This window comes from Hemitrygon akajei, chromosome 7 (assembly GCF_048418815.1).
Source record: "Hemitrygon akajei chromosome 7, sHemAka1.3, whole genome shotgun sequence".
Lineage (NCBI taxonomy): Eukaryota > Metazoa > Chordata > Chondrichthyes > Myliobatiformes > Dasyatidae > Hemitrygon > Hemitrygon akajei.
This window is the reverse complement of record NC_133130.1, coordinates 142,575,732-142,589,773: the sequence shown is the minus strand read 5'-3', so window position 1 is coordinate 142,589,773 and position 14,042 is coordinate 142,575,732.

Genomic DNA, 14,042 nt, shown 5'->3' with positions numbered 1-14,042 from the left:
GGGATGAGGTAGAGAATGGGAATGGGAATTTGAATATGTGATGGGATGTTCTGTGAAATGGTCGGAGGTGGCAAAGAGACACCAACCCCCTAAACAAAAGAGAAAGAAAGAAAAGGAGGAGGAGCCTCCTGCTGCACTAGGCCCCGATGAGAAGCAACGCTCGGCACCACCAACCGCTCCGCCACCCTATCCCACGACATCGGCCCCCGTACCATTATACCCCCAGATACCCCAAATGGTATCTCAAGGTAGGAGAGATTATGGTCCAGGTGGAATGATGGATGAGGTAATAGAGATGGTAGCTGCCTGGCATCAGCAAATTAAGTGCACTCAGGGACAAGCAGTGCCTTCAGCTCCTGACGGAAGAGCAGATGAACCCCAACACGGGTTCAGGGGCAGAGAAGGCAGGGAGGCAGATTTGAGGGAAGAGATAACCAACCAGAAGTATGGCTCAATGAGCAGCCGCTTACTCCACCACCTCTTCGACAGTTCAGGCTCCAAAGATAATGATAGGAGAGAAGGCAATATTAAAACCGTGGGCTCCTGCAGAAGCACGATCTATGGTGGCTGAACCCCCCGATCCTATAAAAAGACCAGCAGCATTCCTCAATTGGTTGGAACGAAGATGTAAAATATAAAACCTCTCCCGGGTGACTTGCGAACCCTGCTGAAATGTGCCTATGGAAGTTCCTGGGCTGCGCTGAAGGACACAATGCAGGTTCCGCCCGGGGAGAACGGGGACTGGCACACAGATGATTCTCAACTTCAACAAGGTAACAGACCACTGGGCGATTGGCTGGCCCACAGAGGGAAGGAGGCCATTATGAGGGCAGCACAACAACATGGGCCATTGGCCATTCAGACAATGCGCAATTGCATGCTGCCCCAATAGACACAGACTTTTAAGATGAGAAACCTAATTTGGCAGGCTATGCCTTGGGCTCAGATAGTGACTACCCCGGTAAACATGGACCGGAGGGACTCTTTGTCAGCCCTCGGGATGGCCCTAAGACACATAAGACACAATTTTACTGGCAAGAGCAAGGAAGGGGAAATGGAAAAGGGGGACAGACTCGGGGGACAAATCCCAGGATATATGCCGCGAAGTGTGGGAGGAAGGAAAACTGGGCCAAGGAGTATCAAAGTGCCCCCTGCAGAGAGTCCGCAAAACCGACTGAACAAAATGACAGAGGAGTAACCTCCTTCACTAATGGCAATGCTTCTCCAGAAGAATAGGGGGTCTGGGGGAGGTGGTGGAGCAGGTAGCGGTTATATCACTTACCCAAGACTCCGAAACGCAACCCATGGTAACCCTTAGAAAAGGAGACACTCTTTTCCGAGCCTTAGTGGACGCTGGCGCTACCCTGTCCTCTGTACCCCCTCTCTGGGATTACCCCTAAGCCAGAACAGGGTAGTAACCGTGGGAGTAGCTGGCATTCCCCTGTCAGAACCCCTAACAAAGAAGTTCACTTTGTGTCTGGGAGTCAGTGGTATAGAAGAAACTTTGATAGTATCCGAAACTACTCCCTTGCTCCTGTTGGGACGCCAGGCTCTGTGCAAACCAGGAGCTGCTATTTACTTCACCCCTCAGGGCATGTACATGGAAGTACCCTCACCTTGGACACATCAGTTAACGTCCCTGCTCCTTACTCTCGAAGCTAAACTCGAACCAATATTATACTGCTGGTAACTGGGGGGGGGGGGGGCGACCCTATACAGTTAAGATGTGCCGATTAAGGCAAGAACTTGAGAGGCTGACTCCATCGGCTCTTGCTGAAGCTTTGTGGAGCTTGCTGCAAGTGGTACAACACCACTCCCGTTTACACTGCACTGCCTCATCTGACCCTTGCCATGCGGCCCCCCCATCAGGTGAAACAGATAGGCCCCATAATTAAGCAGTATCGACTGGCCCCCGAGGCAGAAGAGAGCATAGCACGGTCATAGACTGTCTGCTCCAACAAGGAGTTCTCAAGCCTACTGTCAGCCCCTGTAACACACCAATACTGCCTATAGCCAAAGTTGGACAGCCTAATGAGTGGCACTTTGTGCAAGATCTAAGAGCTGTAGACAATATTGTAATTCCCATAGCCCCAGTGGTACCTGACGTTAATATGACTCTTTCATCTATTCCATCTGACGCTACTCTGTCTACAAGGGACCAAAGATGCATTGGTTCGGTGGAGCTGGCGTTCATAGGAGGGTTAATTCATGTTGTGGGTGGTAGCCACTCTAATACCTTTTTATCCTTATGCCATACTTACGCTAAGCAGGTAAAGCAGGGAGCCTGTTGGATATGCTCTGAAGTCCCGCAGCACAGTAAAACCATGATACCAATGTCTATGGTTCTCCTTACTCAAAATGAAACCAGGTCTATTATGTGGTACTCGAGTGGGAGGAATGGATCTAGGAAAGATGATAAATGTACCAGGAGCCAGGATAGAGACCAGTGCTACCCGTGTTGTTTTGAGAGATGGTATCTCTGGCCACCCCCGAAGGATCCCTCAAAATTGAAACTTATAATTAAAGTAGATCCTTCTCCCGAACCCGTGGATACCACTTGTTATTGTAATCACAACTCTAGTGCCCCTTATCAGCTGGGGAATAGTACCTGTACCTGGCAGGCAGACACTGTGAACTTTCCCAGTGGAGGACTCAGGCCTGTGAATGGGGCCTATTGGGTATGTGGAAATTGAGCCTACCCATGGTTACCGGGGGAGCAGCCAGATCCTGATGGGAAAGGTAAAACCATAATCCACCAGGAGGATAAGGGATGGTGCTGTTATTTAGCATACTTAGTGCCCCACTTAAGGGTTATGGATAATCCCAAGGAACACCCCATTGGACTAGGACAAGAAGGGGCATATCAGTGGCGGAACGGTTTGGGATGATAATGTTTCCTAAGTATGGGATGGGTCGAACTGCCACAGAAATAATTAACTTGGCCGCTGCATTAGAAGAATTAGCCAATAGCACTGCTGAAGCTCTTGAAGAAACTCAGTCTCAAGTGTACGGCATAACTACTGAAATGATTGCCATACGACAGACAGTTTTGCAAAATCGGATGGCCCTTGATTTTATATTAGCTGAAAAAGGTGGAACCTGTTCTATGATAGGGAAGGAATGTTGTATCTATATCCCTGATGCCTCAGAGAATATAACTGACTTTGGCCAGCACATTACGGAGAAGGTTAAGGAGATGAGGAAGGTGGGAAACAGCTGAAAAACAGTGCAGGATCTTGGTGGGAAGGAATATGAGGATAGTTTTCCAGATGGGGAAGCTGGATCACACATGGAACTATAATAGTGGCCATGATATGTGTTTCAGGGTGTTGCGCATGCGGAGCATTGAGGTTATCCTGTAGTCTGTTAATGAAGAAAGTTTTGTCTGGCCCTGAAGTCTCTAGGGTACCCCAAATGGTAAGAGATAAATCTGGTGGGGTGAAGAGGTTTACCCAAAGAAAGAAGGACCCTTCCCCTTTGGATATGAACCCCCTTAGGAGGAAGAGGAGGGAATACCAAATGAGGAATGGTGATCTAAAAGATCAACAAGAGAGGGAATGTGGAAGAAAATTTAAAGCTTCAGACACACATGAGGTGAAATCATAGAAGTTGGTCTCAGACTGAGACCACCTCCGGATCAGTTCCAGCACTTCTCCCTTTCCTGTCCCAGTGGTTCTCACTTTTCCCAGACTCATTCTCAGGTTCCCACTTCACCACAGGTTCTCTCCATCCACCCTCGTGTCCACCTCTGGAATGCACTGAACACTCAGTCAATATGTGTTTGCTGCCCTGACGTTGATTCTGATATCATTGACAGCTCGTCATACTGAAGGGAAGCAGTTTCTCAGTTCTGAACGAACCTCTTCACCCCACGTTTGTCGATTGGTCTGTGTACCCACTGTGATGTATCCCTTCTTGCCCCAGTTTGTGATCCAATGGGACCCACCTTCAGCAGCTCTGCTTCCTCCCCCATCCCCCATCTACCCATATTCACACTGCACCAGGCCACAGAGAACATTGGTACCGGTGTGACCCAGGACCAATCTTCAAACCCCAGTGATCAGAACTGCATATACTGTAAATATTGAACAGTTCAGGCAGTATCTGAGGTGTGAGAGAGATGTAATAATTCTGGTTTCAACATCTTACCAGATCTTCAAAAACCAGATTCCTTTCAGCCAAACAAAATCAGGAACTCCAACTACATTTTCATCATCTCAGATAAGGTTCCTGATCGATCCCAGTGCTTTTCTCTGGAGAGTCGCTTCTTCCACTTGAGGAAATCCTGTTTTCCCAACTCTCGTCCCATATATTATCTTGTATTTTTGTACAACACTGGAAGACTATTGGACCCAAAGTGTAACTGCTGGATGTTTCAGTAATCCCATTACACCCATTTCACGGCAACGTAATCGCTCTCTCTCAATGTCCAGCAATTCACCCTAAATTATCCTTCTTACCACTACACCAGGGCTGATTTACAGGAACCAATTAACCTCCCAGCCTGCACTTCTATGGGATGTAGGAGGAATCCAGATCACCAGGAGTAAACCACAAAGTCACTGGGAGATGGTACAAACCCACACAGACAGTATCGAGGGTCACGATCGAACCCGGCTCTCTGGAGTTGTGAGATTAAAGAACTAACATCAGTTACTGAAACCATCACTGCTTTATGTTGTGTTACATTCACTTGTATGACATTTTAGTTCCCGTATTGGTCTTCATCTCCCTGTAGGCTACAACCACACTGCCCCCACAGCCTCTGACAGATTTCATTTGCAATACATTCCTCAGCCTGCAACTCAGACCTCTGACCAGAATGAATCTTCTCCCACCCCTCTCCGTCCACCCCGTTGGCTTTGGTGACTGACCCGGAAGAGCCTGTCTCACCAACCCTGCTTCTCTATTTCCCTCCACCTTTCAAACCCTCTGATTTGTGAACATTTCCCATCCTCCCTCTGTTCACCCCTCCTACTCTGCCCCTCGGTGCCTCTGTGATTCTGATTCCTTGCAACATGACACACCACTGGTGCCATGTCAATGCCCACTGTTCACACTTCTGTTCTGATAGTTGCTATTGCATCAGTTTGAAGTTTTTCTAGTGACTTTTCATGCTTACTTTGTGATGTCTCATCCTGTCTATCAATCGTCCCTTACTGCAACTCAGTTTCTCCTGCCCTCTGAGTAGACTTGGCTTCACCTTCAATTATATTGGAGTCTATTTCCCTTTCAGTATCTAAAATCACCTGGTTTTCCAAAATCATCTGGTTGTCCAGTGCATTCCCAGTATATTCAGGTGTAGTCTGAGTGGTTCCTACATCTCTTAATCAACTCCTCTTGGGAGGTTTGCATTAGGTAAGTCATGCCTCATTCCCATTTCCTTATCTTCTACATCCTTGCAATATTGAATGGATTCATCTAGTTCCTCTTTTATAATTTCCTCTTTGTGTCTTTCCACCAAAACCATCCTATTGTCTGACTTATCTTCAGCTTGTTTCTTTCCTTTTTTTCTTCTCCTTTGCTGAGATCTTTTACCAGGTCTAGGTTCTAGATCAGACTCTGGGTCAATATGTACTCCCTGTCCTAGAGGTAAAAGATGATACTAAGATAGGTGGCGTTGTGGATAATGAAGAAGGTTTTCAAAGCTTGAAAGATGGGCTGAAAGATCACAGCTGGATTTCAATGCTGATAAGTGTGAGCTGCTACATTTTGGTAGGAATAATCAAATAGGACATATAGGACATACATGGTAAATGGTAGGGCATTGAGGAATGCAGTAGAACAGAGTGATCTAGGAATAATGGTGCATAGTTCCCTGAGGGTGGAATCTCATGTGGATAGGTTGGTGAAGAAAGCTTTTGGTATGCTGGCCTTTATAAATCAGAGCATTGAGTATAGGATTTGGGATGTAATGTTAAAATTGTACGAGGCATTGGTAAGGCCAAATTTGGACTATTGTGTACAGTTCTGGTCACCAAATTATAGGAGATATATCAACAAAATAGAGAGGGTACAGAGAAGATTTACTAGAATGTTACCTGGGTTTCAGCACCAAAGTTACAGAGAAAGTTTGAACGAGTTAGGCCTTTATTCTTTGGAGCGTAGAAGGTTGAGTGGGGACTTGATAGAGGTATTAGATAGAGTTGATGTGGATAGGTTTTTTCCATTGAGAGTAGGGGAGATTCAAACAAGAGGACATGAGTTGAGAGTTAGGGGGCAAAAGTTTAGGGGTAACATGAGGGGGAATTTCTTTACTCAGAGAGTGGTAGCTGTGTGGAACGAGCTTCCAGTAGAAGTGGTAGTGGCTGGTTCGATATTGTCATTTAAAGTAAAATTGGATAGGTATATGGACAGGAAAGGAATGGAGGGTTATGGGCTGAGTGCAGGTCGGTGGGACTAGGTGAGAGTAAGCGTTTGGCATGGACTAGAAGGGCTGAGATGTCCTGTTGCCATGCTGTAATTGTTATATGATTGCAATGGAGAATTTTTATTGGAAAACTTTAATCTTCTGGTTTCAACCAAAAAATCTTGCAAGTTTGCCATCTGACTCTTCAGTTCATAATATATAGAAGCCCAGAAGCCGGCCAACTTATGCTTTGCTTGTAGTACTAAATTTCTTACTGGAGCTGTATCTCCAGGCATCTGTCGAGAAAATTCTATTTTTTATTGCATCTCTTCTTGTTTTCATGGTTTTGTTTTCGAGTTGCAACAGCTGCTACATATTTCAAATGCTTTTTGCAGTTCTTTCATCATATTAGACACATACCTGTGCTAATTTTCTGTGAGCAACTCCTCAGTAGATGATCCAGAACAAAGATACACGTAATTTGGCTTCACATCTGAACATTAAATAATATGGTGAGTAGCCAGTGTCTTAATTTGGAGTGTGGTTGTAGCAGTGTACCCAATGTCCAAAATACTGACTCCAATTGTCCCTTCTCTTGGCATTAAGAGTTCCTAGTGTGTCTAACAATGTCCTGTTAAATCTCTCCAGATGAGATTACCTTGAAGATGATATGATGCTCTCCATGACTTCTCAACTCCAAGCTTGATCAGTAACTCATGTATGAGGCGGCTTTCAAAATCTCTTCCCTGATATCTGTGCTTTCTTCTCGAGAGGCCATAATGAATAAATTATTTCTCCAACAACACTATTTCAATTGTGGATGCTTTCTGAACCTGTGAGGGAAAGGCTGGAGTGGATCTGGTGTCATGATCAGTAATGACCAAGGATCCAGCAGTGTTACGCGAATCAGGCTATATGGACGGAAAATCCATAGACACTAGATCAAGTAGTCCAGTGCTTTGTAGCTGATACAAAGGAGCAAATTGTTCAGGAGGTGAATTTCTCTGAATACAATGATTGACACAGTAATCATCAAATTCAAGCTTCATTCATGGTGAATAGAAATGATCTCGGACTAATCTGTAAGTGTTTTTTAATCCCTGATGACCCAATTCATCATGGAATGACTGCAGCTTGATCTTTCTGTACTTCTCAGGCAAACATAGAAACATAGAAAATAGGTGCAGGAGTAGGCCATTCGGCCCTTCGAGCCTGCACTGCCATTCAGTATGATCATGGCTGATCATCCAACTCAGAACCCTGTACCTGCTTTCTCTCCATACCCCCGATCTCTTTAGCCACAAGGGCCATATCTAACTTCCTCTTAAATATAGCCAATGAACCAATCTCAAGTGTTTCCTGTGGCAGAGAATTCCACAGATTCACCACTCTCTGTGTGAAGAAGTTCTTCCTCATCTCGGTCCTAAAAGGCTTCCCCTTTATCCTTAAACTGTGACCCCTCATTCTGGACTTCCCCAACATCGGAAACAACCTGCAAAATGAACTAGGAATGTTGAGTTCTGCTTGGATGTCAAGAAATCCTGCATAAGACTTTGTTCCTCAACTCCAGATTTCACCATTCCCTCAAAAGATAAGTTATAGTAGGATGTCTTGTCTTCACAATGTTTGAAATCTCTCCCTTTAAAATGGCTGACAGAATTGCACCTATACAGGTCACCTTGCTGGGCGACTGACTATTGAGCAAGGCTCAAGGCAGGTAACAGTTTTGTATTCAGCATAGTCAGAATGTAATATGCTTGAGGGATTGCATGGTAGAAGTGCCCAGAAGATCAACAGCTCTGTCGGCCCATATTCTTTGCTCTGATTGTCCAGCTGTTGGAATCTGGCAGACTGCTTTAACACCTGAGGGAGGAATGTCCTCCCACTCTTGGTCAGTTACCGGGATCTCATCAGCGCTCCATAATAACACATCCACATCAATGTTCAGTAATTAGGGTTAAATCACAGACAGACAACACTGCCTACCAGCGATGACCTGTGGGATCCAGTTTTGCAGAGGTCAATACATAGGTCAGTGGGCTGTTGACAGTTGTTCCCTCAAACTTGGCACCATCTAGATGTTCGTTGAGTTTGTCTACCATTGACCATTTCAATGCCAGAAAGTACAATTTGTGAACAGAGTAGTTTCATTTGCATTGTGATAAACTTTGGTTAATGAATGCAACAGGACTCAGGCTTTCACCATGGTTTTGATATAAAATGCCACCTAACTTCAGCTGTTCTCTATAATTGTCTCTTCTTTCAAAGCAGACGGTTGGAAATGTTTTTTGTTTTCTTGTTGGATAAGCCAGAACCTGCAGCACAGACAGAAGTCATTTGGACAATTGTTTGCTCGACACATCACTCTTTCCAGCACCACCTGGCTTCACCTTCCTGCTCAAAACATTGTTCTAATCCTTTGAATTGCCCCTTATAAACATCAATGTCACCCCTTGTTGAAGACGCTGCTCCCAGAGTAGAGCCAGGGTCGTGATGGGAGGAGATCCTCACCCATCACTGTCAGCATGGAGAGATACAGGAGATGTGAATACTTCCCCAGCTCTGGCATATTGAGTCCCGTGAGAGCTGAGTTAGTCCTGTGATCCTCATCTAGTGCCTCTTTTGGAATAAAGACAACAGGCTGTAATGTCTGATTGGCAGGTGGCAAATGGTGGAAATGAAGGGAGCCTTTTCTGGTTGGATGCCAATGTCTTGTAGTGTTCCACAGGGGCCTGAGTTGGGACGGTTGCTTTTTCCATTATATGTCAATGATTTGAATGAAAAAACTGATGGCTTTCTGGCAAATTTTGTGGTGATATGATGATAGTTGGAAGGGCAGGTAGTTTTGAGGAAGCAGAGAGGCTACGGCAGTACTTAGGAGAATGGGCAAAAGGGTGGCAGATGGAATACAGTGTCCATAATTGTATTGCCGTGCACTTTGGTAGGAGAAATAAAAGCATAGACTATTTTCAAAATGGACAGAAATTTCTAAAACCTGGGGTGCAAAGGGACTTGGGAATCCTCATGCAGAATTCTTTAAAGGTTAGTTTGCAGGTTGAGTTGGTGGTGAGGAAGGCAAATACGATGTTAGCATTCATTTTGATAGGACAGGAACATAAAGTAAGGATGTCATGTTGAGGCTTCATAAAACACTGGTGAGCCCTTACTTGAGTATTGTGAACAGTTTTAGGCCCCTTATCTCAGAAAGGATGTGCTGATATTGGAAAGGGTTCAGAGGAGGTTCATGAAAATGATTGAGGAAATCAAAGGCATATCATATGAGGAGCATTTGATGGTTCTGGGCCATTCACTCAGTGGAATTCAGAAGAATGAGGGGTGATCTCATTGAAGTCTTGAAAGGCCTCAATAGTGCTGATGTGGAGAGAATGTTTCTTATGTGGGAGAGTCAAAGACCAGAGGACACAACCTCGGAATAGAGTGACATCCATTCAGAATAGAGACGAGGAAGAATTTCTTGAGCCAGAGAGATAGATAGATAGATAGATAGATAGATAGATAGATAGATAGATAGATAGATAGATAGATAGATAGATAGATAGATAGATAGATAGATAGATAGATACTTTATTCATCCCCATGGGGAAATTCAACTTTTTTTCCAATGTCCCATACACTTGTTGTAGCAAAACTAATTACATACAATACTTAACTCAGTAAAAAAATATGATATGCATCTAAATCACCGTCTCAAAAAGCATTAATAATAGCTTTTAAAAAGTTCTTAAGTCCTGGCGGTAGAATTGTAAAGCCTAATGGCATTGGGGAGTATTGACCTCTTCATCCTGTCTGAGGAGCATTGCATCGATAGTAACCTGTCACTGAAACTGCTTCTCTGTCTCTGGATGGTGCTATGTAGAGGATGTTCAGAGTTATCCATAATTGACCGTAGCCTACTCAGCGCCCTTCGCTCAGCTACCGATGTTAAACTCTCCAGTACTTTGCCCACGACAGAGCCCGCCTTCCTTACCAGCTTATTAAGACGTGAGGCGTCCCTCTTCTTAATGCTTCCTCCCCAACACGCCACCACAAAGAAGAGGGCGCTCTCCACAACTGACCTATAGAACATCTTCAGCATCTCACTACAGACATTGAATGACGCCAACCTTCTTAGGAAGTACATTCGACTCTGTGCCTTCCTGCACAAGGCATCTGTGTTGGCAGTCCAGTCAAGCTTCTCATCTAACTGTACTCCCAGATACTTGTAGGTCTTAACCTGCTCCACACGTTCTCCATTAATGATCACTGGCTCCATATGGGGCCTAGATCTTCTAAAGTCCACCACCATCTCCTTGGTCTTGGTGATATTGAGACGCAGGTCTGTATCCGTGGAATTTGTTCCTAAAGGAGGATGGGGAGGCCAAGTCATTGGGTATATTTAAGACAGGGTTTGATCAATCTTGATTACTCAGGGCATGAATGGATATGGGGAGAAGGCAGGAGATTGGGGCTGAGAGGGAAATGGATCAGCCACGATGAAATGCTGGAACAGACCATTTTGGCAAAATGGCTAAATTGTCTCCCATATCTTATGGTTGTATAGTCCATTCACATTAACTGCGCCATTAGTGTTCATATATGGTCTTATAACGACATTCTTTTTCACCCTACAGAAGCACTCCAGAACACATTTTATCCATACAGATACACAATTGTGTTCTCATTGGTCCATTGACGTTCAAGCCCTGATACACACAGTAATTAATACTGAATAAGTTCAATATAGATTGTATATCTCTCTGCTTTCCTAACAATTTTTTATAAAATTAACTTGGTTTTATTTCCTCAATTCAGGTGAAGTGAACTCAGAAGGAACAGCTTATTATGAACAGTACCTGATAAACTTTATGGAGACATTTTACTAATGGACAATTTGCATTCTGCTATCATCAAACACAGAAACCTCCCGACACAGAATTAAAGTGAGTTGAGGCCCCTCACTGCAGTGAAAGATAACAACATCCCAGGAACACTAAACTGTTCAATATTTACAGTATATGCAGTTCTGATCACTGGGGTTTGAAGATTGGTCCTGGGTCACACCAGTCCCAATGTTCTCTGTGGCCTGGTGCAGTGTGAATGTGGGTAGATGAGGGATGGGGGAGGAAGCAGAGCTGATGAATGTAGGTCCCAATGGATCATAGACTGAGGCAAGAAGGGATACATCACAGTGGGAACACAGACCAATCCACAAATGTGGAGTGAAGAGATTGGTTCAGAACTGAGAAACTGCTTCCCTTCAGTATGACGAGCTGTCAATGACGTCAGGATCAAGGTCAGGGCAGCAAACACATATTGACTGATCGTTCAGTGCATTCCAGAGGTGGGCACGAGGGTGGATGGAGAGGAACTGTGGTGAAGTGGGAACCTGAGAATGAGTCTGGGAAAAGTGAGAACCACTGGGACAGGGAAGGGAGAAGTGCTGGAACTGATCCGGAGGAGGTCTCATGTGAGACAAACTACTATAATTTCACCTCGCGTGTGTCTGATGCCTTAGTGAATGTCGCTGATGACCAGAAGCACTTAATCAAGTGTTGGCAGTATTGGTGTGTTACAGGGGCTGACTGTAGGCTAGAGAACCCCTTGCTGGAGTAGAGAGTCTATGACCGTGCTATGCCCTCTTCTGCCTCGGGGGCCAGTCGATACTGTCTGACAAGTGGTAATACAGCATTCTTTTTCTTAGCTTAACACAGTCGTCTTTTGCAGTGAGTACTCGGCCTGCATGTATCTTGTGAAGGGCCCACAAGTCTGCATTTACTATTTCCAACACTAAAGGGCCCGTGAGGCCTGCGGCTCAGGCGGTTGCTGTCGTTGAAACTCGGTTAGGGGGTCCTCCAGCTAGCGGGAAATTCCTGGAAGATATACTCTTCCTTCTTCAGGCCCGAACCATTCGAAATTTCCTATGTGGTCAAAAATGGGGGCAGATTGTAATTGCTTAATCATGGGGCCTATCTCTTTCACCTGATGGGGGGCCGCATGACAAGGGTCAGATAAGGTATTGACTCAGGTCCCAGGCGGGACAGGGGTTGCTGCTCTGTGGTCAGGTGTACCGGGATACCCAGTCCTTCCTTCGCAATGTAGAGATAAGATTCTGGGTGTATCTTAGTTTTCTGCCCTTCATGAGAGCACGCCTTCTCTCGGTATTCAGGGTCATCTTCCGTTGTATACCAGGCGGTGCAGTGTAAACGGGAGTGGTGTTGTACCGCTTGCAGCAAGCTCCACAAAACTTCAGCATGAGCCGATGGAGTCAGCCTCTCAAGTTCTTGCCTTAATCGGCACATCTTAACTGTATAGGGTCGCCCCCCAGTTACCAGCAGTATAATATTGGTTCGAGTTTAGCTTTGAGAGTAAGGAGCAGGGATGTTAACTGATGTGTCCGAGGCGAGGGTACTTCCATGTACATGCCCTGAGGGGTGAAGTAAATAGCAGCTCCTGGTTTGCACAGAGCCTGGCGTCCCAACAGGAGCAAGGGAGTAGTTTCGGATACTATCAAAGTTTCTTCTATACCACTGACTCCCAGACACAAAGTGAACTTCTTTGTTAGGGGTTCTGACAGGGGAATGCCGGCTACTCCCACGGTTACTACCCTGTTCTGGCTTAGGGGTAATCCCAGGGAGGGAGTACAGAGGACAGGGTAGCGCCAGCGTCCACTAAGGCTCGGAAAAGAGTGTCTCCTTTTCTAAGGGTTACCATGGGTTGCATTTCGGAGTCTTGGGTAAGTGATATAACTGCTCCCTGCACCACCACCTCCCCCAGACCCCCTATTCTTGTGGAAAAGCGTTGCCATTAGTGAAGGAGGTTACTCCTCTGTTATTTTGTTCAGTCAGTTTTGCGGACTCTCTGCAGGGGGCACTTTGATACTCCCTGGCCCAGTTTCCCTTCCTCCCACACTTCGCGGCATATATCCTGGGATTTGTCCCCCGAGTCTGCCCCCCTTTTCCATTTCCCCTTCCTTGCTCTTGCCGGTAAAATTGTGTCTTATGTGTCTTAGGGCCATCCCGAGGGCTGACAAAGAGTCCCTCCGGTCCATGTTTACCGGGGTAGTCACTAACTGAGCCCAAGGCATAGCCTGCCAAATTAGGTTTCTCATCTTAAAAGTCTGTGTCTATTGGGGCAGCATGCAATTGCGCATTGTCTGAATGGCCAATGGCCTATTTCCTTCCAACTGGACCCCTGCATATTCCTCCCATGTATTTCTAAACTGAGCTATAAAATCAGGGACTCCTTCATCCTTCCTCTGTATGCATCTAGTCACCTCTCCCAAGTCCCCATGTCGTTGTGCTGCCCTCATAATGGCCTCCTTCCCTCTGTGGGCCAGCCAATCGCCCAGGGGTCTGTTACCTTGTTGAAGTTGAGAATCATCTGTGTGCCAGTCCCCGTTCTCCCCGGGCGGAACCTGCATTGTGTCTTTCAGCGCAGCCCAGGAACTTCCATAGGCACATTTCAGCAGGGTTCGCAAGTCACCCGGGAGAGGTTTTATATTTTATATCTTCGTTCCAACCAATTGAGGAATGCTGCTGGTCTTTTTATAGGATCGGGGGGTTCAGCCACCATAGATCGTGCTTCTGCAGGAGCCCACGGTTTTAATATTGCCTTCTCTCCTATCATTATCTTTGGAGCCTGAACTGTCGAAGAGGTGGTGGAGTAAGCGGCTGCTCATTGAGCCATACTTCTG